The 22,248-nt window shown below is 45.2% G+C and overlaps 2 protein-coding genes across 3 annotated transcripts in view; one reads left to right on the forward strand and one right to left on the reverse strand.

Annotated features, from left to right (window-relative positions):
* ANXA9 (annexin A9) overlaps positions 1–9,954 on the reverse strand; it is a 34,793-nt gene extending 24,839 nt beyond the window's left edge. Inside the window, exon 1 of one of the 2 annotated variants that reach the window (XM_033923158.1) lies at positions 9,509–9,954. The gene's annotated coding sequence lies outside the window, so the exon portion shown is untranslated. Of the gene's footprint in view, positions 1–4,571; positions 4,636–9,508 lie in introns of those variants that run through there. The other variant, XM_033923160.1, reaches the window with a different exon arrangement.
* A 7,287-nt stretch (positions 9,955–17,241) lies between these two features.
* CERS2 (ceramide synthase 2) overlaps positions 17,242–22,248 on the forward strand; it is a 101,047-nt gene continuing 96,040 nt past the window's right edge. The window contains exon 1 of the mRNA XM_033925673.1: positions 17,242–17,453. The gene's annotated coding sequence lies outside the window, so the exon portion shown is untranslated. The remainder of the gene's footprint in view (positions 17,454–22,248) is intronic.

Here is a 22,248-nt window from a genome sequence, read left to right on the forward strand (position 1 = left end):
AGCTCAGAGTTGGACGGGGCTGCACATAGGGAGTGGAGTGAAGAAAACGGATTGCTATGTTAATAAGATTCCTCAAGGTGAAGGGATGAAAGAGATCAGGCAGGACGAAGAACCGGCTGGTTAGCATGCCATAGGGTGGGGAGAGGGGTGAAGGTTCAGCCTGAGAATTCTAGCATGGTGGGAGAGACTGTGGCATGCAAAGCATGCTGCCAGGCTGATAAGGTTTAGCACACATGAGTGAACTCTGAGTGGAAGTTACAGAAGCAGAACAACCTAATGCCAAAACCGGTTAACTTGGTGCCAGGGAGGCATTCTTTAAACCTGGTGCTTAGACAAGGAGCGAGTGTTTCTGAAGTTATCAGGGGAGATCACGAGAGGTGTAGTTCACTATTAATACACACGTGGAAAGGGTTCGTTCACAAGTGAAGATTCTAAATGGGGGGTTACCTAAAGGGGTTGCTAACTAAACGGGAACCGCCGTGGGAAGTAGAAGGGCAAAACTGGAAGGAGCTAAGAGGAAAAGGAGGCCCCCTTATGGTTCTTGAAACAGGTAACTAAAAAGGTAAGGCAAAAGGAGTTACCTTTCAAAAACTACAAGAGATTGCAGAAAGAGGAAGACAGGCAGCAATATCTGGGAAAGCGAAGAGAAGAAACTGGTAGTCAGGAAAGCAAAAAAGCAGATGGAAGAAAAAAATACACAATGTGGTAAAACATTTTTAGATATGTTAGTGATAGGAGGAAGAGCAAAAGTGGCAGTGAGAATCAAATGAAAAAGCTGATCACCCGGCGTTGCCCGGATATTCCAATCCTAATCCCGATCCCAGATATCCCAATCTCAGCAGCAAGAATGGCCCTCTCTATGGCACTGTATGTAAATATCTGAAGGTCAGTGTTAGTTCCTGCATCTCTTCTGCTTCCTTGTTCTTTAGTGAAGGCACCCCTTCCCACCCTCACAGCATTTTACCCCCTTCCCACCTCCACAGTATTTTTCCCCAGATAGTAAGTGATATGTATACCAAGTTTGGTTGAAATGTCTCCATGCATTTCAGAGTTATGCTCTCTCTATCACAGTGGTCTCAAACTTGCGGCCCGTACTATTTTGAGGCCCTTGGTATGTTTATCATAATCACAAAAGTAAAATAAAATTGTTTCTTGATCATATGTCTCTTTTTATTATTATTAAGACAGCCAAAAGGAAATATTTATAACTATAAAGAGTTTTACCTTATGCAAAATTGCCATTTCTTTAATAAAACATTAACTATTTTTTGAGGCCCTCCAAGTACCTCCAAATCCAAAATGTGGCCCTGCAAAGGGTTTGAGTTGGAGACCACTGCTCTATCATATCCTGTAGTCTGGCCTCATGCTGCTGGACCCTTACGTTTCCTTGGAGGCATTGTTACATCAATGACATCACAGCACAGTGTGACATCATTCCCCAAGCTTCACACAATTGGTCATAGCAATATCTGTCTTTTTCAAAGATTCTTTACATGTTACCCTCTTCCCACTCCCACAGTATTTTTCCCCAGATAGTAACTGAAATGTATACCAAGTTTGGTTGAAATCTATCCATGCATTTCGGAGTTATGCTGGAACATCCATCCATCCATCCGATTTTATATATATATAGATTTGATAAATCGCTTAATTGTACTTCTAAGCTATGAATATTGTTAAAAATTCATGTACAAAAGACGAACAGAACTTACTTTGTTAAAGAGAGAGAAGGGGAAGAAATACAATATTAGGTAGGGAAGAAGACAAGTAAGGGAAGAACAACAGGATGAGTAAGAAGGAATCAAAGAAAACAGAGAGGTAAAAAGCTACTAGAAATGAAGTAAGGAGAATGGAAGAAAGAAAAGGAAGAAAAACAAAAGAAATGAAGGAAGAATAACTGCAGGGAAAGGAAACATTGAAAGTAATGAAGAGGTTCTGACTTAAAAAGCTAAAGATCAAAGGCATCTCTAAAAAGAAAGCATTTAAAATTACTCTTAAATCTATCCTTGTGATGGTGGACCTCAGGTACAAACTCAGACTGTAAGCTCTCTGGGGAGAGGGACGTAGGTCCAGTAGCACCCTAGCAGATGTGTCCTTTTCACTATTCACTGTTTTTTTATTTACCCCTGTGAAAGTCACAGGTTTACAGTTATAATATTAAAATAACATTGTAATATGTTTTTCAAAGAAGTATAACTAAAAAAAATGTTAACCCTCTTGTGTATTGATCAAGACTTTGTCAGCCTGTCCTCCCTGACCCTCCAACTGCCCTTTCACATGTACCCTTGCAAATTAAAGATACCACCATGAACATACAGGTAGAATACAATTAAGGCCCCTCAGGGCTGAAGAGGCAGTCACAAAGTTTTTAATTTATTTTAGGCATTTTTATATACCGCTTATATACCCCCAAGGGGATCCTAAGCAATCTGTGTCTCTTGTTGCGTTTCCTCATGTTTACTGACAGAGTCCGGCTGTCAAGTTATGCCTCTGGCCTGTATTTTCATGCCATGGAGTTTCACAGCTGTGAATTCGAGAGTTGCGCGGGGACAGAAATCCCACCCATCCCCACCTGTCTCCACCAGGATCCTCTCCATCCCCACCCATCCCCGCAAGGAATTACCTCCATCCCCGCCCATCCCCATAAAAAGCAGCAATTACTTCTGACAGGATCATCAATTCCACAGTTTCTTTTGCTGTTTTCCTTGTGGAATCTCTTTGGTGGAACCCTTTTTTTGTTTTCTGTTCAGGTAATTAACTTATAAACCCCCTCTTTTACTAAGTCTGACATGTCCATTATATTATATGGACGAACCCTGCTTCCAAAGCCTTCCATCCCCGTGGGAGTCCCGTGGGCTAGAGGGGGGTCCCTGTGGGAGTCCCGTGGGCTAGAGGGGGGTCCCCGTGGGAGTCCCGTGGGTTGGGGGGGTTTCCGGGGACCCCCGCAGGACCCGCGGGATTCCCACGATCCCCGTTCCCATGCAGACCTCTACTGTGAATTTGTTGAGAGGTTGAGTGGGAGATCATGGGTGGAGAAATGCTTTGCAGAAATTCTAGGCTAGGGCAGTGAGGGCAGATAAACTGAACAGGTAAACTGATCTTTATCTTGACACAGACCTGGCAGAAACCTCATCACTAAATTACCACTCCCCTCCTCCCCCTAAGAAAGACAATTATCTGCTCACCACTGCTAATCTGACTCTTCACCTGCTGACCCAACAGGTTCGGGATCAAGGGACCAGCGGAATTTTTTGCTCTAGGCAGGACTGTACTGAGCGGGAACTGTGACCTATACCCATCCACTGTACTGCAGTGCCCACCACCCTGCCCACTGCATTGTGATCAATAAGAGGAGTCAATGAATGGGGAGCAATTTTGACAATCCCACCTCTGTGTTGTGTCTTGTACAGCTGCACCACTTGTACAACCCTCCATAGAGCCCTGGCTCCAGGGTTCTGAGCAGAGATGGAGATAGGGAGGGAGAAAAGGAATGACAAAGGGAGGGAGAGATAGGTAGGATATAGGAAGGGGGAAAAGGAGGGACATAAGAACATAAGCAGTGCCTCTGCCGGGTCAGACCATAGGTCCATCCTGCCCAGCAGTCCGCTCCCGCGGCGGCCCAAACAGATCACGACCTGTCTGAATCATCTGAAGGGGCTCCCCTGCCACCTTGGCCTCCCAATTTGGTCCTGCCTTCCCATCGAAGTCCCAGCCCTCCGGTCCTGCACATGCACGACCTGGTTGGTTTATACTCATTACCTGACAAACTTTCTATACTTTTGTTACATCCCAGCTCCTCCCTCAGTATCCCATGATCCCTTTGTCCCTCAGGAATCCGTCCAATCCCTGTTTGAATCCTTGGACCGTACCCTGCCTGATCACTTCCTCCGGTAGCGCATTCCAAGTGTCCACGACCCTCTGGGTGAAAAAGAACTTCCTTGCATTTGTTCTGAACCTATCTCCCTTCAGTTTCTCAGAATGACCCCTTGTATTTGCTGTCCCCTTCAGTCTGAAGAATCTGTCCCTATCCACCCTCTCTATGCCCCTCATGATCTTGAAGGTCTCTATCATATCTCCCCTGAGCCTCCTTTTTTCCAGAGAGAAGAGTCCCAGCCTATCCAGCCTCTCGGCGTATGAGCAGTGTTCCAGCCCTTTTACAGGGGGGAGAGAGAGGGGAGAAACAGAGGGGAAAAAGAGAGAAGAGGAAGGACAGGGAACAGAGGAGAGGCAGGGAGAAAGAAAAGGGAAGGAGGGAGTGAGAGGGGGCATAAAGGAGAAGGAGGGGAAAGAGAAGTGATGAGATATGGATGAACAGAAAAGGAGAGAGGCTGGAGACAGGGATGGAGAAAAGGAGGGATGGGAAGAGAGAAAGAAGGAGGGAGGGAAAAAAGGTGGGGAAATATAAAGAGAAAGGGGAAGAGAAACAGGAGATAGGGAGATAGAAAAGGAAGAGGGAGAAGAAAGGTGGGTAGGGAGGAGAAAAAGAGGGACAAAAGAAATACAAAGAAATGTGAAGGGAGAAGAGAAGGCAGAAGGCAACGAGGATGAAAGAAAAGGTTTTCAGAACATACCTTATGTTCAGAGAGAATTTGAGGGCAGCTGCAGCTTGTTTTGACTGCCTGGGTCTTTATCAGAGGATGCAGTGAACACAAAAAATTATCGGTGCTTCACAGCCACAAAACCACGTGTGAGAGGAGAGGCACCACAGACAGAGAATAAGCATGCCAATACTTAGTAATAACCACCCAGACTCAGGTAGGGAGGAAAAATGATTTTATTTTCAATTTAGTGATCAAACAAAATGTGTCAGTTTTGAGAATTTATATCTGCTGTGCAGAATTTTCTCTGCATATAGTGTGCTTTGTGTTTTTTTTTAAATTTTGTGGTTACCGTTATGTATCAATAAGATTATATTGTGTGTATATGAAAAATGGATGGAAGAAATTGCATTACAATTAGTACTATTATTATGAGGGGTGGAGTCAGGGGCGGAGTTTGGGTGGGTCTGGGGCGGAGCTCTGGGGGGATACTCGGTTGGTATTCGTTAGGCTTACTTAGCTTGAGAAGACACGTGGAGACCAGAAACCACCTGTCTTGCATTTCTCCATCTCTCCATTCGCCTCCACCTACCTACCCTCTTTATCCCATCTGATAACATCTAGTGGTAGATCTCTGTAGGCCTATGCCCAAAATTGATTATTTTATATTGGAATACCTGATAGAAATAACGCACAGATGATCTTTCTTGTTTATCAACACTTTTATTTCTGGTTGTGCTGTTGAGTTTCTGCTTAACCACTGCATCGTGGCACGGTGGCAGTCCCATCTTTGTAACCTTGTTGGCACCGCATGTCCGCTCCGGCCAACACCTGAAGCCCGCTCTATGAGTAGCCCTGGTGTATCCCTTGCGTTTCAGTCTTTTCCCCAGGACTTCTCCAATGCCAGGCACGGCGGTGATTGGGAGGAAGTGCAGATGTCCTCGGATAACCCTCCCTTCAGACTAACAGCAGCCGTTGCTGCTTCCTTTGGAGTGGGATTCTCTCGGCGCTGGTGTCTCCTGCAGGCTCCCGGCCTCTTCTCATCTAGTTCATTGCCAGTGTGAGTCCTGCTGACTGCAGTGGTCACTTGCACATGCAGAAATTGTCAGTCCAGCGGCTGGCTCGGGCTTTTAAGCCGTCCCGATGTCTTGGCCTCATTATTGCGCAAGTCCTACACTTACAATGAGGAGTGACATCAGCTTAGGACTGCAGCAAGTTTAATAGGGATTACACTTGTATATTATTAGATATCTTGTATATTATTAGATATCTTGTATATTATATCTTGTATATTATATCTTGTATATTATATCTTGTATATTATTAGATATCTTGTATATTATATCTTGTATATTATTAGATATAATCAAGGCCCTCATTCTGCTGTCTTTCTAATTCAGCTTCCTAGGACAGAAGGTCATTTCCAGGGAAAACAGCTTCATAAGATCTTTATGTTTTCTTTTTTCTATTATTATTACTTAACCCCTCCCATCCCCATCAACTAACTAGATGACCTTTTGCTGGCTATGGACTTGGAAGGGAACTGACCCAGCAATGTCTTGTGCAAGCCTGAGTCTTCCTTATAGCTGAAGGTTTTTTTCACCCACCATGCTCCCCAAGTACTTCACCTGGGAGAAACAGACATATCTTCATCATTGAAGTGCGTCCAAACTACCGAATAGATCTAATCGGGATTTCTTAATCACACCTATCCAGTACAGGTTCAAGGCGACTTCCAAGACCAGAGACCCGTGCGGTATGATAGGGAAATGGTTACATCCTGTTGTAGAGGAAGGTTACAATCTTCCAACAGGAAAACGTTACAACACATGGTCGAGGAGGATTACATTGTTACCAGAGGGGAAGAAGCTACATCATGTTTAGGAGGTCTTATCTGAAGGATTTCTGATGCGCTTCCTCCCTCCAGACGGCCTCCGCCGAATGGGGGCCTTCCCCTTTCCGGTGCATTGTGGGATGCACCAGGGAGGGGCCTAAGGCCTCTCTCACAGTGCATTCTGGGATGCACTGGGAGTGGCCTAACATTCCGATTGGCCGGGGGGGGGGGGGGCCCTAAGGTTATCTGACCAATCAGAATGGTAGGCCACTCCCAGTGCATCCCTTCTCGGAGCTTTAAAAAAAAAAAAAAAGAAAAAGTGCATCCCGATTGGCTGGCTAGACAGCGGTAGGACGCCTACCACCGCCTACGGGACACCGTTTATAGAATTTGCCCCAAGGTGACCAGGAAATCCCAAGAAACCAGACTCTACCCCGCAGAGCAATAGTGGAGAAAAAATTAAAAACAGAAATGCATTTCTGCAAACTACAGAGAGATCAGAGGTGTACATTTCCTCCCCGAAATTAGAGGGAAAATCAAAGAATGAGCTGGAAAACTCTGTATAATCCTGAAGAAAAAGAAATGCATTTTCTCCTGTACTGTGCAAAATACAGAGATCAGAGAGGCACATTTTCCAAAACACAGAGAAAATCAAAGAACCAGCAGGAAAAGCTCTATATAATCCTGGCGAAAGAGGAGAAATATAAGCATAAGAACATAAGAATTGCTGCTGCTGGGTCAGACCAGTGGTCCATCGTGTCCAGCAGTTCGCTCCAGCGGCGGCCCCTAGGTCAAAGACCAGTGCCCTAACTGAGACCAGCCCTACCTGTGTACGTTCCAGTTCAGCAGGAACTTGTTTATCTTGAATCCCTGGAGGGTGTTTTCCCCTATAACAGCCTCCGGAAGAGCATTCCAGTTTTCCACCACTCTCTGGGTGAAGAAGAACTTCCTTACGTTTGTACGGAATCTACCCCCTTTCACTTTAGAGAGTGCCCTCTCGTTCTCCCTACCTTGGAGAGGTTGAATAACCTGTCTTTTATCTACTTTGTCTTGAATCCCTGGAGGGTGTTTTCCCCTACAACAGCCTCCGGAAGAGCGTTCCAGTTTTCTACCACTCTCTGGGTGAAGAAGAACTTCCTTACGTTTGTACGGAATCTATCCCCTTCTAACTTTAGAGAGTGCCCTCTCGTTCTCCCTACCTTGGAGAGGGTGAACAACCTGTCCTTATCTACTAAGTCTATCCCCTTCATTATCTTGAATGTTTCTATCATGTCCCCTCTCAGTCTTCTCTTTTCAAGGGAGAAGAGGCCCAGTTTCTCCAATCTCTCACTGTACGGTACCTCCTCCAGCCCCTTAACCATTTTAGTTGCTCTTCTCTGGACCCTTTCGAGTAGTACCGTGTCCTTCTTCATGTACGGCGACCAGTGCTGGACGCAGTATTCCAGGTGAGGGCGTACCATGGCCCGGTACAGCGGCATGATAACCTTCTCCGATCCGTTCTTGATCCCCTTCTTAATCATTCCTAGCATTCTGTTCGGCCTTTTCGCTGCCGCCGCGCATTGCGTGGACGGCTTCATCGACTTATCGACCAGCACTTTCCTGGGGGGTCTCTCCAAGTACCGCCCCAGACTCCTCTATTCGTGTATATAATTTTGTTTTATTAAGGCCCCCTTTATCAAGCTGCTGTAACCGCAGTGGCCGGCAATAAAAAAAAAAAAAAACAAAACCCTAATGTGGCATGATAAAAAGGGGCCTTTGTCTTTTCAGAAAACTTCAGCATTTTCAGGAAACCTCTGTATATTCCTGAGGAAACAGCAGCTGGAAGACCAAAATATACTGAGAGCTTTTTACTAAAAGGTCCTGCTTAGTGCAGGAATTTCCCACACGTGATCTGCTCATTCAGGGGGAAGATTCTCAAAACTTTGCGCTAACAACCAATGGTCTGTCGTCACAGCCATTATTGCGGTGATTTCAAAAAGGCGAGTTGTTCTAAACCCCTCCCCCCCCCCCCACGTGCGCAAATGAGGTTGGTGGAGAGTAGCGAAGGCGCTCTAAATGTTCTTGAGATGACTCACTGGTGGATAGCGATTGGCATCATGAAAGAGGCATACCTGTGCCAGGAAAAGCCACGCCGTAAGCACGCAAATCATGTGTGTGCTTTATTGGAGCATAATAGGCGTGCCAGCGTGATTAGGCCCTTTTAAATCAAAACGAAAAACATTTTTATTCAAAGATGCCGTCGATCTTTAATTAATTTGGCTCCCTATCCTATTTAGATATGTAATTCTTTCCCCCCTCCCTTGCGTTCCAGTATGTCTCTGCATCTAAATCCACGTATCCCCGATTTTATATTTTTTATGCATGTATACCACTTAGAAGCTTGATAAGTGGAATAATCAAGAAGGGTATTACAACCAGAACGAAAGAGGTTATCCTGCCGTTGTATCGGGCGATGGTGCGTCCGCATCTTGAGTACTGCGTCCAATATTGGTCGCCTTACCTTAAGAAGGATATGGCGTTACTCGAAAGGGTTCAGAGGAGAGCGATGTGTCTGATAAAAGGGATGGAAAACCTTTCGTACGCTGAGAGATTGAAGAAACTGGGTCTCTTTTCCCTGGAGAAGAGGAGACTTAGAGGGGATATGATAGAGACTTACAAGATCATGAAGGGTATGATAGTGGAGAGGGACAGATTCTTCAAACTTTCGAAAAATAATTATTGAAATTTTAATAAATATATTTGGGGGAAAAAAATCTAGAATATTGATTTTCTCAATTGCTGGTAAGAATCTCTGGAATTCAATTCCAGGCATAATGAGATTATGCAAAGATGTTAAAAACACAATTATTTGTGGATGCCTTTCTCTAACTCTGTGGTTATTATTTATTTTAGATTTAAGGAATTCTTTGTTGAGGAAATTTGTGGGGGAAGACTTATTTGTTGACTGCATTTTTTTAAACAATGTTTTTGTCTGTGCTTGAAATTGTGGATGTAAATGTTTTGTGCATTGCTTAGATTTAAGCGAATCATAATTTTTTTTGCAATAAAGTCTGTATTTTGGAAAAGGAAATGAGAAGGGCTGAGGACTGGGAGGGCAGAATGCGTAAAAGACAGGCTCACTAAGCGACATACTCACAGCTAAGGTGCAGGAAAGGCTCAAGACGCGTTTCCACTCCTCAAGGTCTGTACCAGAGAACCATAGACTCCATCTCTGCCACAAAGGTCTCTTGTGCCTGTGTCCGTCTGCTTGCTGCTGCTTTAGCTCCTATGAAGCCTACTGAAAGTTTTGGTTGGGTTTTTTGTACATGAGTTTCAGTTTGGTACTCTCTTCCACTTGGCACTCTGCTTTCATTTTCCTGGAACTCTCTTTCCACCACCAGCCCTCAACCTTTTCCCTACATCAAGCCCTTTGCGGAGGATGGGGCCCTAGGATCATGAAATGCACGCCTGGCTGGAATCCACTGCTGTTGATTTCATCTTAAAATTACATTATAGCTGCCTTCCCCTTCTTGCTTGCTTTTCTGGCATTTCTTTTTAATGTAAACTGCTCTGATGCCTTCAGATTGAAGGCAGTACCTCAAATCTGAGCAAAACCTAAGAAGATAAGAATAGCCAAACCGGGTCAGACCAAAGTCCAGGATCCTGTTTCCAACAGCGGCCAATCCAGGTCACAAGTACCTGGCAGAGACCCAAAAGAACAGAAGTGAGCACGTTTGCAAAACATGGATACAAGAGTCACACAGCCTCGGAATACACCCAGCACCACTGGAACAACAGTGCAAAAACCTCAGATATGATCAGCAAATGCAAACATATTAAGGAACACCTAAAACCAACCCAAACAATTGCAGGAGCTCATTAAACCAAGTCAACACCGCCAAAGGTTTTGCTAAAATCTAAATACACCATGTCTTTTTAATGTGTTAAAGTTAATCCAATAAAAAAGGTATCTTCTTTTCTTTTTTTGATTTATTTCTATATATTATCTAAAAATAAACCAAAAATCAGTAAGTTTTTCAAAATGTCCCTCCTGATGCCAGGACCGGTGACAGACCGAGTACCTATCCAGTCCCTTTATGACAGTGGTCTCAAACATGCGGCCCGGGGGCCACATGCGGCCCGCCAGGTACTATTTTGAGGCCCTCGGTATGTTTATCATAATCAGAGAAGTAAAATAAAACAGTTTCTTGATTATATGTCTCTTTAGCTATAAATGACAATATTATTATTAAGACTTAGTCAAAAGGAAATATTTATAAACTATAAAGAGTTTTACCTCATGCAAAATTGTCATTTCTTTAATATGACATTAACTATTTTTTTCTGAGGCCCTTCAAGTACCTACAAATCCAAAATGTGGCCCTGCAAAGGGTTTGAGTTTGAGACCACTGCTTTATGACATGTTCTAGGGCTTTGCAGCCACTAGGGGGCAATGGCAGCACACTTCTGTTTCACCAGTCTAGTTTAGGGATCTAAATCGCTTCCTGCATCTTCGCTGCCCCACTTTTGTCCACAGGGTGGGAGTGGAGCTGCTGGTGCTGAGGGGAGGGGAGGGGGGAACAGGGGCAAGGGCATCTTCTCTCAGAAATCAGTGAACAGGTCTTACAGCTATTACATTAGAAACATAGAAACATAGAAGATGACGGCAGAAAAGGGCTACAGCCCATCAAGTCTGCCCACTCTGCTTACCCACCCCCTGTCTATGCCCTAATGACCCAATTTCCTTATCTTTCCCACCCGCTCCTCTCTCAGGAAATCGGAAGACTGGGCGTCCAAATGGCAGATGAAATTTAACGTGGACAAATGCAAAGTGATGCACATTGGGAAGAATAACCCAAATCATAGTTAGACAACATGATGAAACCTTCTGCCCAATGCCAAAAAAGCAAACAAGATGCTAAGAATTACTAAAAAAAAGGAATGGTCAACAAGACTAAGAATGTATCACTCCATGGTGCGACCTCACCTGGAGTATTGCGTTCAATTCTGGTCTTATCTCAGGAAAGATATAGCAGCACTAGAAAAGGTTCAAAGAAGAGCGACCAAGATGATAAAAGGGATGGAACTCCTCTCGTATGAGGAAAGACTAAAGAGGTTAGGGCTCCTCAGCTTGGAAAAGAGACGGCTGAGGGGGAGACAGGATTGAAGTCTACAAAATCCTGAGTGGAGTAGAACGGGTACAAGTGGATCGATTTTTCACTCCGTCAAAAATTACAAAGACTAGGGGGGACACGCAATGAAGTTACAGGGAAATGCTTTTAAAACCAACAGGAACGCATTGCCAGAGGATGTGGTAAGAGCAGTTAACAAAGCCAGTTTTAGAAAAGGGTTGGAAAAGTTCCTGGAGGAAAAAAAGTTCATAGACTGTTATACTTGCTCTGGATCGGTAGCATGGAATATTGCTACTCCTTGGGTTTTTGCCGGGTGCTAGTGACCTGGATTGGCTACCGAGAACATGGGCTACTGGGCAAGATGGACCATTAGTCTGACCCAGTAAGGCTTTTCGTATGTCATAATAATTTGCCTTCCTTTTCCCTCCTGTGAGCTCAGCTTTGACTGTGACATGACTTGTTCTGAGCTCTGCAGCTGGTAGACAGAGGAGCAACTGAGAAAAGAGCCATCTCATCTGTAATTGTTGTTTCTACTTTGAGTGATCCCCTCAGTTGTGGCTCTACTTGACAGACACAATTACATTTTTTTTAACCCTTTCCCATTGCTCACTCCATTAAAGCACGGACTCAGGTGTGCCAGATGGCTTCAGGTGATCAAAACTGGATCTACGCTGAGAACAAACCAAGACTGGCCCAGTCCATGCCTCGGGCTGGCTTTAACCATTATAGCAGGGAGGCTGCTGACAGCTGCACAAACACCAAGAGCCACCCTTCACTGATTTCAGGAACCTTATGAAGTCTGTACTTGCCTTCTCTCTGTGATGTCACTGATTGTTGGTCATTTGATGTGTCTCTGATGTCGAAAGGCAGCATATCAAGAAATCGGCTGTGTTAAACTTTCCGCATGAACAAAGTTTAATGCTTAAAAGTGTGATGTTCAATCATGTGTTATGGAATCTGGGAGGGGTGATGCTGGGAGATCATATGGCTCCAGAAAAAGGACTTTTTCTTCCATTACTTTAAAGAGCTTGTATGGGTATGTGTGACGCACAAATGGAAAAAATAAATGAATAAATAAATGTCTCTGTTATTGAAGGATATAGACAGGGAAGATATAGGATAGAAAAAGGGTACAGGTAGAAGGATATAGATAAGGAAGGATAAAAGGAATTGAAGGATATAAAGGATCACTTACAGGTCATGGACCTGATGGGCCGCCGAGGGAGCGGATCGCTGGGCGCGATGGACCTCTGGTCTGACCCAGCGGAGGCAAATTCTTATGTTCTTATGTCCTCCTTACTTCTATTGCTTTTAGCGGAAGTAAAACCCGGATGTCTCTGTCTGTCCTTTCTTCCATTGTTTTCAGCGGAAGTAAAACCCGGATGTCTCTGTCTGTCCTTTCTTCCATTGTTTTCAGCGGAAGTAAAACCCGGATGTCTCTGTCTGTCCTTTCTTCCATTGTTTTCAGCGGAAGTAAAACCCGGATGTCTCTGTCTGTCCTTTCTTCCATTGTTTTCAGCGGAAGTAAAACCCGGATGTCTCTGTCTGTCCTTTCTTCCATTGTTTTCAGCGGAAGTAAAACCCGGATGTCTCTGTCTGTCCTTTCTTCCATTGTTTTCAGCGGAAGTAAAACCCGGATGTCTCTGTCTGTCCTTTCTTCCATTGTTTTCAGCGGAAGTAAAACCCGGATGTCTCTGTCTGTCCTCCTTTCTTCCATTGTTTTCAGCGGAAGTAAAACCCGGATGTCTCTGTCTGTCCTTTTTCTGGAGCCATATGGTAACCAATAAGAGCCTGAATGTGAATTGAGGAAGGCTGAATGTTGCCAGGGCACTTAAATACCCCATACAGCAACTGTCCCCTCCCTGTGACCAACAGCCAAGCCATGGTCCAATTAGACAAACAGAGCTTTGTCCAATTAAGTTAGGAAAGAACAGCTAAACAGAAAAAGTGCTCCGATGCTTTCGATACCAAGAGACCTGAGCCGCAACCCTTTTAATGATGTCAAGTAATTTGCCTTGTGGAAACGGCCTATCCCAAGGTGGGAAAATGGGATTGCCTAGGTCCCCTGTGACTAGCTAGCAGATAGCTTTCCTGAGACTCTGGGTGTGACGAACATGTCTGTCAGAGATCGCTCTCTGCATGGGGCAGGTTTATATGTTTGGGGATTTACCTATTTTAAAATAATTGGGCTAATACAGAATATATAACTGATCAATCAATCTATCTGTGGTTCTCAACCCAGTCCTGGAAAGGTGCCCAGCCAGCTGGGTTTTCAGGATGACTGTCATGAATATGCACGAGAGAGATTTGTATACACAGAATGCACAGATTTGCAGATATCCTGAAAAACCTGATTGGTTGGGTGTGTCCCGAGCACTGGGTTCCCCCTTTACACCTCCAGCAAGGTGAGGACTCTCTTCTGCAGAACAGCCCATCATGAGGCAGAGGAACTGGTAAGACTGGTTTTCCTTTAGTTCAGAGGGGGGAAAAAAGGCTCCCAGTAATTCCAGTGCTCATATTTCTCCAGGAGTGAGCTGTAAGTGTCTGGAGGGAGAGGCAGAATATTTACACATGGCCCCTTGTGCTTTTTAACTCTGGAAATTACCTTTGGTAATCAGAGCAAAATTTTCGCTCTCTGGGGGGGGATAATTTGCAGTTTATAGATGGTTCTGAGCATCAGAGAGCCAGGAGGCTCTGTTTACGGGACTAGGCCTGCCATCTCTAGAATTCAATACAACTGGACTTATGAGCCACTTAGGATGGGTGCATGGGACCCTCTCTTGTTTAAGCTGGAGCAGTGATTTAATAATTTCTTTAGCACTGCAAGGCGTACACAGCGCTGTACGTTTAACATACAATAGAATAGCTAACAATCTAATTTGACAGATAGGACATCTCAGGGTTGGGGAGATTATGGTAGGGGAAATGATACAGTAGGTAAAGGTATCTGACAGCAGTGAGTGGGAGTTAAGAGTTAACTTGAGAGCAGTTTAAAAAAAAAAAGTAGGCTTTTAGCTTGGATTTGAATACTGCTAGGGATGGAGCATGATGTATTGATTCAGACAGCCTATGCCGGCTTGATACGGTGTATCAAGAAAGAAGGAATGGAGACTGGAGTTGGCAGTGGAGGAGAAGGGTACAGATAAAAGGGACTTGCCCGATGAACGGAGTTCACAGGGAGGAGCATAGGAGGAGATAAGTGAAGAGAGATGTTGGGGGGCTTCAAAGTGCAGGCACTTGTAAGTTATTCTCTTCTCTTCTAGATCACTAGTTTAATCATCTCGCTAGTTATTCCCTTCTCTTCTAGATCACTAGTTTCATCATCTGGCCAGTTATTACCTTCCCTTCTAGATCACTAGTTTAATCATCTCGCCAGTTATTCCCTTCCCTTCTCTTCTAGATCACTAGTTTCATCATCTCGCCAGTTATTCCCTTCCCTCGCCAGTTATTCCCTTCCCTTCTCTTCTAGATCACTAGTTTCATCATCTCGCCAGTTATTCCCTTCCCTTCTAGATCAGAAGTTTAATCATCTGGCCAGTTATTCCCTTCCCTTCTAGATCACTAGTTTATTCATCTGGCCAATTATTTATTCCCTTCCCTTCTAGATCACTAGTTTAATCATCTGGCCAGTTATTTCATTGTCTTCTAGATCACTAGTTTAATCATCTGGCCAGTTATTCCCTTCCCTTCTAGATCACTAGTTTAATCATCTGGCCAGTTATTCCTTCCCTTCTAGATCACTAGTTTAATCATCTGGCCAGTTATTCCCTTCCCTTCTAGATCACTCGTTTATTCATCTGGCCAGTTATTCCCTTCCCTTCTAGATCACTCGTTTATTCATCTGGCCAGTTATTCCCTTCCCTTCTAGATCACTAGTTTTAATCATCTGGCCAGTTATTCCCTTCTAGATCACTAGTTAATTCATCTGGACAGTTATTTCCTTCTCTTCTAGATCACTAGTTTAATCATCTCGCCAGTTATTCCCTTTTCTTCTAGATCACTAGTTTAACCATTTGGTCAGTTATTCTCTTCCCTTCTAGATCAGAAGTTTAATTATCTGGCCAGTTATTCCCTTCCCATGTAGATCAGAAGTTTAATCATCTGGCCAGTTATTCCCTTCCCTTCTAGATCACTAGTTTATTCATCTGGCCAGTTATTCCCTTCTAGATCACTAGTTTATTCATCTCGCCAGTTATTTCCTTCTCTTCTAGATCACTAGTTTAATCATCTTGCCAGTTATTCCCTTTCCTTCTAGATCACTAGTTTATTCATCTCACCAGTTATTCCCTTCTCTTCTAATCACTAGTTTCAGCATCTCGCCAGTTATTCTCTTCTAGTCTAGAATTTCTAGAGCACTAGTTTAATCATCTCGCTAGTTATTCCCTTCTCTTCTCTTCTAGATCACTAGTTTGATCATGTGGCCAGTTATTCCCTTTCCTTCTAGATCAGAAGTTTAATCATCTGGCCAGTTATTCCCTTCCCTTCTAGATCACTAGTTTATTCATCTCGCCAGTTATTCCCTTCCCTTCTAGATCACTAGTTTATTCATCTCGCCAGTTATTCCCTTCTCTTCTAGATCACTAGTTTTAGCATCTCGCCAGTTATTCTCTTCTAGTCTAGAATTTCTAGATCACTAGTTTAATCATCTGCCAGTTATTCCCTTCTCTTCTATTCTAGATCACTAGTTTGATCATCTGGCCAGTTATTCCCTTCTAGATCACTAGTTTATTCATCTCGCCAGTTATTTCCTTCTCTTCTAGATCACTAGTTTAATCATCTTGCCAGTTATTCCCTTTCCTTCTAGATCACTAGTTTATTCATCTCACCAGTTATTCCCTTCTCTTCTAGATCACTAGTTTCAGCATCTCGCCAGTTATTCTCTTCTAGTCTAGAATTTCTAGAGCACTAGTTTAATCATCTCACTAGTTATTCCCTTCTCTTCTCTTCTAGATCACTAGTTTGATCATGTGGCCAGTTATTCCCTTTCCTTCTAGATCAGAAGTTTAATCATCTGGCCAGTTATTCCCTTCCCTTCTAGATCACTAGTTTATTCATCTCGACAGTTATTCCCTTCTCTTCTCGATCACTAGTTTATTCATCTCGCCAGTTATTCCCTTCTCTTCTAGATCACTAGTTTTAGCATCTCGCCAGTTATTCTCTTCTAGTCTAGAATTTCTAGATCACTAGTTTAATCATCTGCCAGTTATTCCCTTCTCTTCTATTCTAGATCACTAGTTTGATCATCTGGCCAGTTATTCCCTTCTAGATCACTAGTTTATTCATCTCGCCAGTTATTTCCTTCTCTTCTAGATCACTAGTTTAATCATCTTGCCAGTTATTCCCTTTCCTTCTAGATCACTAGTTTATTCATCTCACCAGTTATTCCCTTCTCTTCTAGATCACTAGTTTCAGCATCTCGCCAGTTATTCTCTTCTAGTCTAGAATTTCTAGAGCACTAGTTTAATCATCTCGCTAGTTATTCCCTTCTCTTCTCTTCTAGATCACTAGTTTGATCATGTGGCCAGTTATTCCCTTTCCTTCTAGATCAGAAGTTTAATCATCTGGCCAGTTATTCCCTTCCCTTCTAGATCACTAGTTTATTCATCTCGACAGTTATTCCCTTCTCTTCTCGATCACTAGTTTGATCGTGTGGCCAGTTATTCCCTTCCCTTCTAGATCACTAATATGTGAAAAAGCTCTCCATGAGCCACTTCACCTCTTCTCCATTATTGCCCAGAAGGGATCCGGACTGGGTCTTGCCGTCTTCTGTTCGAGCGCACTTTGCTGCCTGAGCTGGGGCTGCCGAGGGCTCAAGTTTCTCTTCCGGAGAGAAGAGATCGGGGCCGGGCGTGTCTCCGCTCCGCCTCTTTCAGGGGGGCTGAATCCAGTCTCGGTCGAGCCAAACGAGCACCTGCGCTGGAGAGAGGAGGATCCGGCGTGGGACGCGGCGGCGGCGGCGGTTCCCGGCAGGTAATGCCGATCCGGGGAATCCGGCAAGTCCCTGACCTCCTCCCCCATGCCTCTCTTCCACCGATCTGGGGGGGGGGGGGGGGGGCAGATGCGTGTGAGCAGCCCCGGCTCTTCGGGACAGGGACCCAGGGAGGGATCCCTCCCCCCACCTCCCTCTTTGATCATTCCCTTTGCTTATTGGAAGGAAATTGGTGTAAAGGTCCACTGAGCTGTGTAGCCCCAGCCAGATTTCCTCAGAGGAGGGTTCCTGGACCCTGAGCTGACTGGCTACTGGGTAAAAGTGCAACATGCTTTATGAGCCCATGTGTCTTGTGTTTACTTGTGTGAAAAGTGCACCCTGCACCCATTCTGCTTGTCTGGGGAGGAGGAGAGAGCTGCTTTGGCCACTGTGAAACTGCTGGGTTGGGTGTAGTCCTGTCACTATGGCGAAATCTCCCCCCCCCCCCCCAATAAGTCAGAAGGTGTAATGGTAGATGGCCCTAGTAGCTAATCCTGGGAGTTCCTGCTGAGGGCTTTGATCTTGTCAGAAGCTGCTTGGGAAAGGCTTGTGTGGTGTCACCGGCCCTGGTGAAATGAGAGCACCCTTGGGGTGGGGGTGGGGGGTTTCTCCATACTCGTTCCTCTTGTCATGTACCAGCAAATCCATGTTGACATCATTGTGCTGCTCTTGAGTAGAATTAAATGCCACACCCGGGCCTCTGCCTTCGCCTCCCTCGCCAGGACCTGCCCGGGGAGGGATGGAGGGATCCCGGCCACGTTCTCTGGGAGGAGGACCCTGATCTTCATTCTTTGGGGAGAGGATGTCAGGGACTCCAGTTTGGAGGCAGAGAAGCGGAGGCTCCAGACCTGGCCTGCGAAAGAGACTTTGGGGGAGGGGGCTATAAGCCTCCCCCCACCCCTCTTGCTCTTACACCAGTTAGAAGAGGCTTCTGGTCTGGGAGGACCTTGTTCTTGGGAGGTTGCAGGAGGGCGCAGAAGCTTTTTAGGGGGGTCCAAAGGCTTCAGGTCCTCTGTATTGTCCTTCTGCTCTTCCCCCTTAACATTGTTCACACCCACTCTAGATTTCTTTATTTTTGCAAAGGCTGTGTTTATATGGTGTGTTATTTTTCCACGATTTTAAACAAAAGCTGAAAGGGTGGAGGTGGAATGTGAGAACAGGAAGCCTTAGGCACGATTGTGATTTTCTTAACTAGGCATTTGGTATTGGATTCCCAACCCCCCTCCCCTTGCTTTCCTCATAATACCGAGAGCCACGCACCACAAATTCTCCACTGTACTACCAAGGCGTGACGAGGTGCAGGGAGCCCCAAGCTGCTACAGAGAATGGTCGCTGGGGTCCCCCTCCCCCACCCCGTTCTAGAGCACAAGGCCACAAATGTGGCTCTTCACTTTGCAACTTGGCCTCCAGGTGGTCCCTCTTTTTCCACTACCCCCGTTCTGGCCTGGTAGGTCTCTCTTTTGGTCCGCCACGCCTGACTCCACCACTGCTCTGTCCTGCGTGCACGTGGAAATAATTCTGATTTCTCCTCTCCCTTGCTATCTCCTTGAGTCTTCTCTTCTTGATAGGCAGAGTCAGGGACAAGACGCAATTTCCCCCCCTACCTGCCTGAGCCGGGTCAGTGTTGACTAGACAAGACGGTTCACAAGAAAAGCAGGACTAGAGGAGTTGGGGCAGGAGGGGGGGGGATTTCTATGTAGCTTCATTGAGTTTCCCCCTAGGCTTTGTAATTTTTATAGATTCCACATCGCTCAGGATTTTGGAGACCTCAATGAACCCCCCCACCCCCCACCCCCAGCCTTCTCTTTTCCAAACTGAAGAGCCCTAAGCGTCTTCTGGAATACTGTGTCCAATACTGGTCCCCGTACCTTAAGTAAGACATGGCGATGCTTGAGAGGGTCCAGAGGAGAGCAACTAGGATGATAAAAGGAATGGAGAACCTTTCATATGACGAAAGGTTAGACAAACTGGGGCTCTTTACCCTGGAAAAGCGGAGACTGAGAGGAGACATGATACAGACATATAAAATCATGAAAGGCATGGAGAGGGACAGATTCTTCGGACTAGCGGGGACAACAAAAACAAGAGGTCACTCAGAAAAACTGAGAGGGGACAGATTCAAAACGAATGCAAGGAAGTTTTTCTTCACTCAGAGGGTGGTGGACACCTGGAACACGCTTCCAAAGGAGGTAATAGGACAGAGTACAATACTGGGTTTCAAAAAGGGACTGAAGGGGATTGCAGGGTATAGATAGAAGGTTACTCTACAGGACAAAAGCAAAAAGCGTATGTGAGTTTTAGGGTAGGAGCACTATCAGGTCCTGGACCTGAGGGGCTGCCGCGTGAGCAGACTGCCGGGCATGATGGACCTCCGGTCTGACCCGACAGAGGCAAGTCTTATGTTCTTACGTTCTTATATAAGAGGATTCCCAATCCCCTTTATCATCTCGGTCGCTCTTCTTTGAACCTTTTTCTAATTCTGCTATATCTTTCTTGAGAAACGGTGACCAGAACTGAATGCAATACTCGAGATGAGGTCACACCGTGGAGTGATAACAGAGGCATTATAATATTCTTGGTCTTATTTACCATCCCTTTTCTAATAATTCCTAGCATCCCATTTGGTTTTTTTTTTGGCTGCCGCCGCACATTGGGTGGAAGGTCTCGACGTATTGTCTACGATGACACCTAGAACTTTTTCTTGGGGGGGGGAGGGGCTGACTGCTAAGGTGGATCCTAGCATCTGGTAAATATGATGTTGATTATTCTTTCCAAAGTGCATCACTTTGCATTTGTTCACCTAAAAATGTATCTGCCATTTAGATGCCCAGTCTTCCATTTTCCTAAAATCATTCGGGTATATAAATCTAGTTTCTGCATATCCGTTTCTAGCTGTCTGGATTCAGGAAATTGATAGTTTTTAAAGGCCAGTGATAAAAACGTCACATCATATGGACTTCTCTGCAGATGTTGGGGTTTTCAGCTGTGTCCTTGGGTGTGTCACTTAATCCTCCATCGCCCCAGGTGTAAAATAAGTACCCGTACATGTGATATATAAATTGCTTTGGTTGTAAGCACAAAAAGACGTACCGGGGCCAGGAGTGGTCCACTCCAGGTACAGGCCATGGGGAAGGTGTCCCTGGCCTTGGAGTCACGGTCCAAGAACTTCCCCTTCTCTCGGCCTGGCCCCCCAAGGCTCTGGGGTGGTCCCCGTGGTCCAGCATGTCTTTCCCCTTCTCTCTGTTGTGGTCCGATGTCGCCCTCACCTGCCGTCACGCTGAAAAAAAACTGCCGGCCTCAGCAGTGATTCAGCAACGTTGCCCACAGCTCACCTTCCTGCTTTCCGTCTGCCGTGGTCTGTCTCCAATGACGGCAACTTCCTGTTTCCGCCCGGGTGGACCACGGCAGACGGAAAGCAGGAAGGGGAGCCGCGGGCAACGTTGCCGAATCACTCCCAAGGCCAGCAGTTTTTTCAGCGTGACGGAAGGTGAGGGTGACATCGGACCGGCGCAGAGAGAAGGGTCAGAAAATGCTGGGCCGAGGAGGAAGCCTTCTGGACTAACTGGGTTTTTTAAATAGTAAAAGTATTAATTAAGAAGTACCAGATTATATGCTATAGCACACCTTACCCCTACTTGAAGCTATGTTTATTGTATAGCTATGTTGAGCTTAGAAAATTGCCTTTCCCTTGTTAGCTATGCTGTATTTGCTCATTGCTGATGCAGAGTTAAACAAATATGCATTGTTTTCTTTTTCTGTATTGTTGCTCACTGACCTATAATTCCAATAAACAGATTTGAGCTAAAAAAAAAATAAAAATGCCAGATTAGGCATGGAGGGAGAGCTTATGGGACCAGAAACAGGAGAGAGAGAGAGAGATGGTGGGCAATGGTCTGAAGGGAAAGAAATTGGACCTGGGGTGGTGTGGAGGAAGAGGGAAAGAGATACTTGAAGGGAGAACTGTTGGGAAGAGAAAGGGAGAAATTGTGGACTTGGGGGAGGGAGGGAGGCAGGCAGGCAGGGGGAGAGATGGGATGGGGGGCAGTTGGGAAGAGGAAGGGAGCGAAGTTGGATATGGGGATGGACTGAAGGGAGGGAGAAATGTTAGGCCTGTGGATGGATGGCGGAAAGATGCAACATCTCTCCTTTTTTCCCCTCCATTTCATTGTTCATCATCGAGGGGGGGAGGGAAGAAGAAAAACAGAAAAGAGAGGGAGCAAACTGTTGGACCATGGGGATAGAGGAGGAGAGATGGACCCATGGGAGGGCAGGAGGGAAAACAGCTGGGATACTTTTCAAGAAATTCCTGCAAACAACTTAATACTGCTAGCTCCTTCCCACTTCCCAATACCTTCCCGATTCCCCAAAGCAACCTCATCTACTCTTTATCTCCTCTAGAAATTACCAGATATCTTCTTGTAATATGTTTTTTTAGTATTTCTTTTGTAATCCGCCTTGAACCGCAAGGCAAGGGCGGAATAGACATCTCTAATGTAATGTAATAAGAAGATGCTAGGTGATGGAAAGAAAGGGACAGGGAGATACAGCTTGACCAGTGGAGAGAAGGAGGAGGATTCTTAAAGTGGTGATTCATGTGGATGAGGTCAAAAGGGAGATGACAAGATGAGTGAGAGAGCAGTGAGCACAGTGGTATTAATGTGGTAATGGGGAGTAGATAGCAGGAATAGGAGGCTGGGAAAGGAGTGAGATGGGAAATGGGAGAGCTAGGGACTGAGAGAAGATGGAGAACATTTAAAAAGAAGGGTGAGAAAGAAGGCACGATTTGAGTGGACAGAG

This window comes from Geotrypetes seraphini, chromosome 16 (genome assembly GCF_902459505.1).
Source record: "Geotrypetes seraphini chromosome 16, aGeoSer1.1, whole genome shotgun sequence".
Classification (NCBI taxonomy): domain Eukaryota; kingdom Metazoa; phylum Chordata; class Amphibia; order Gymnophiona; family Dermophiidae; genus Geotrypetes; species Geotrypetes seraphini.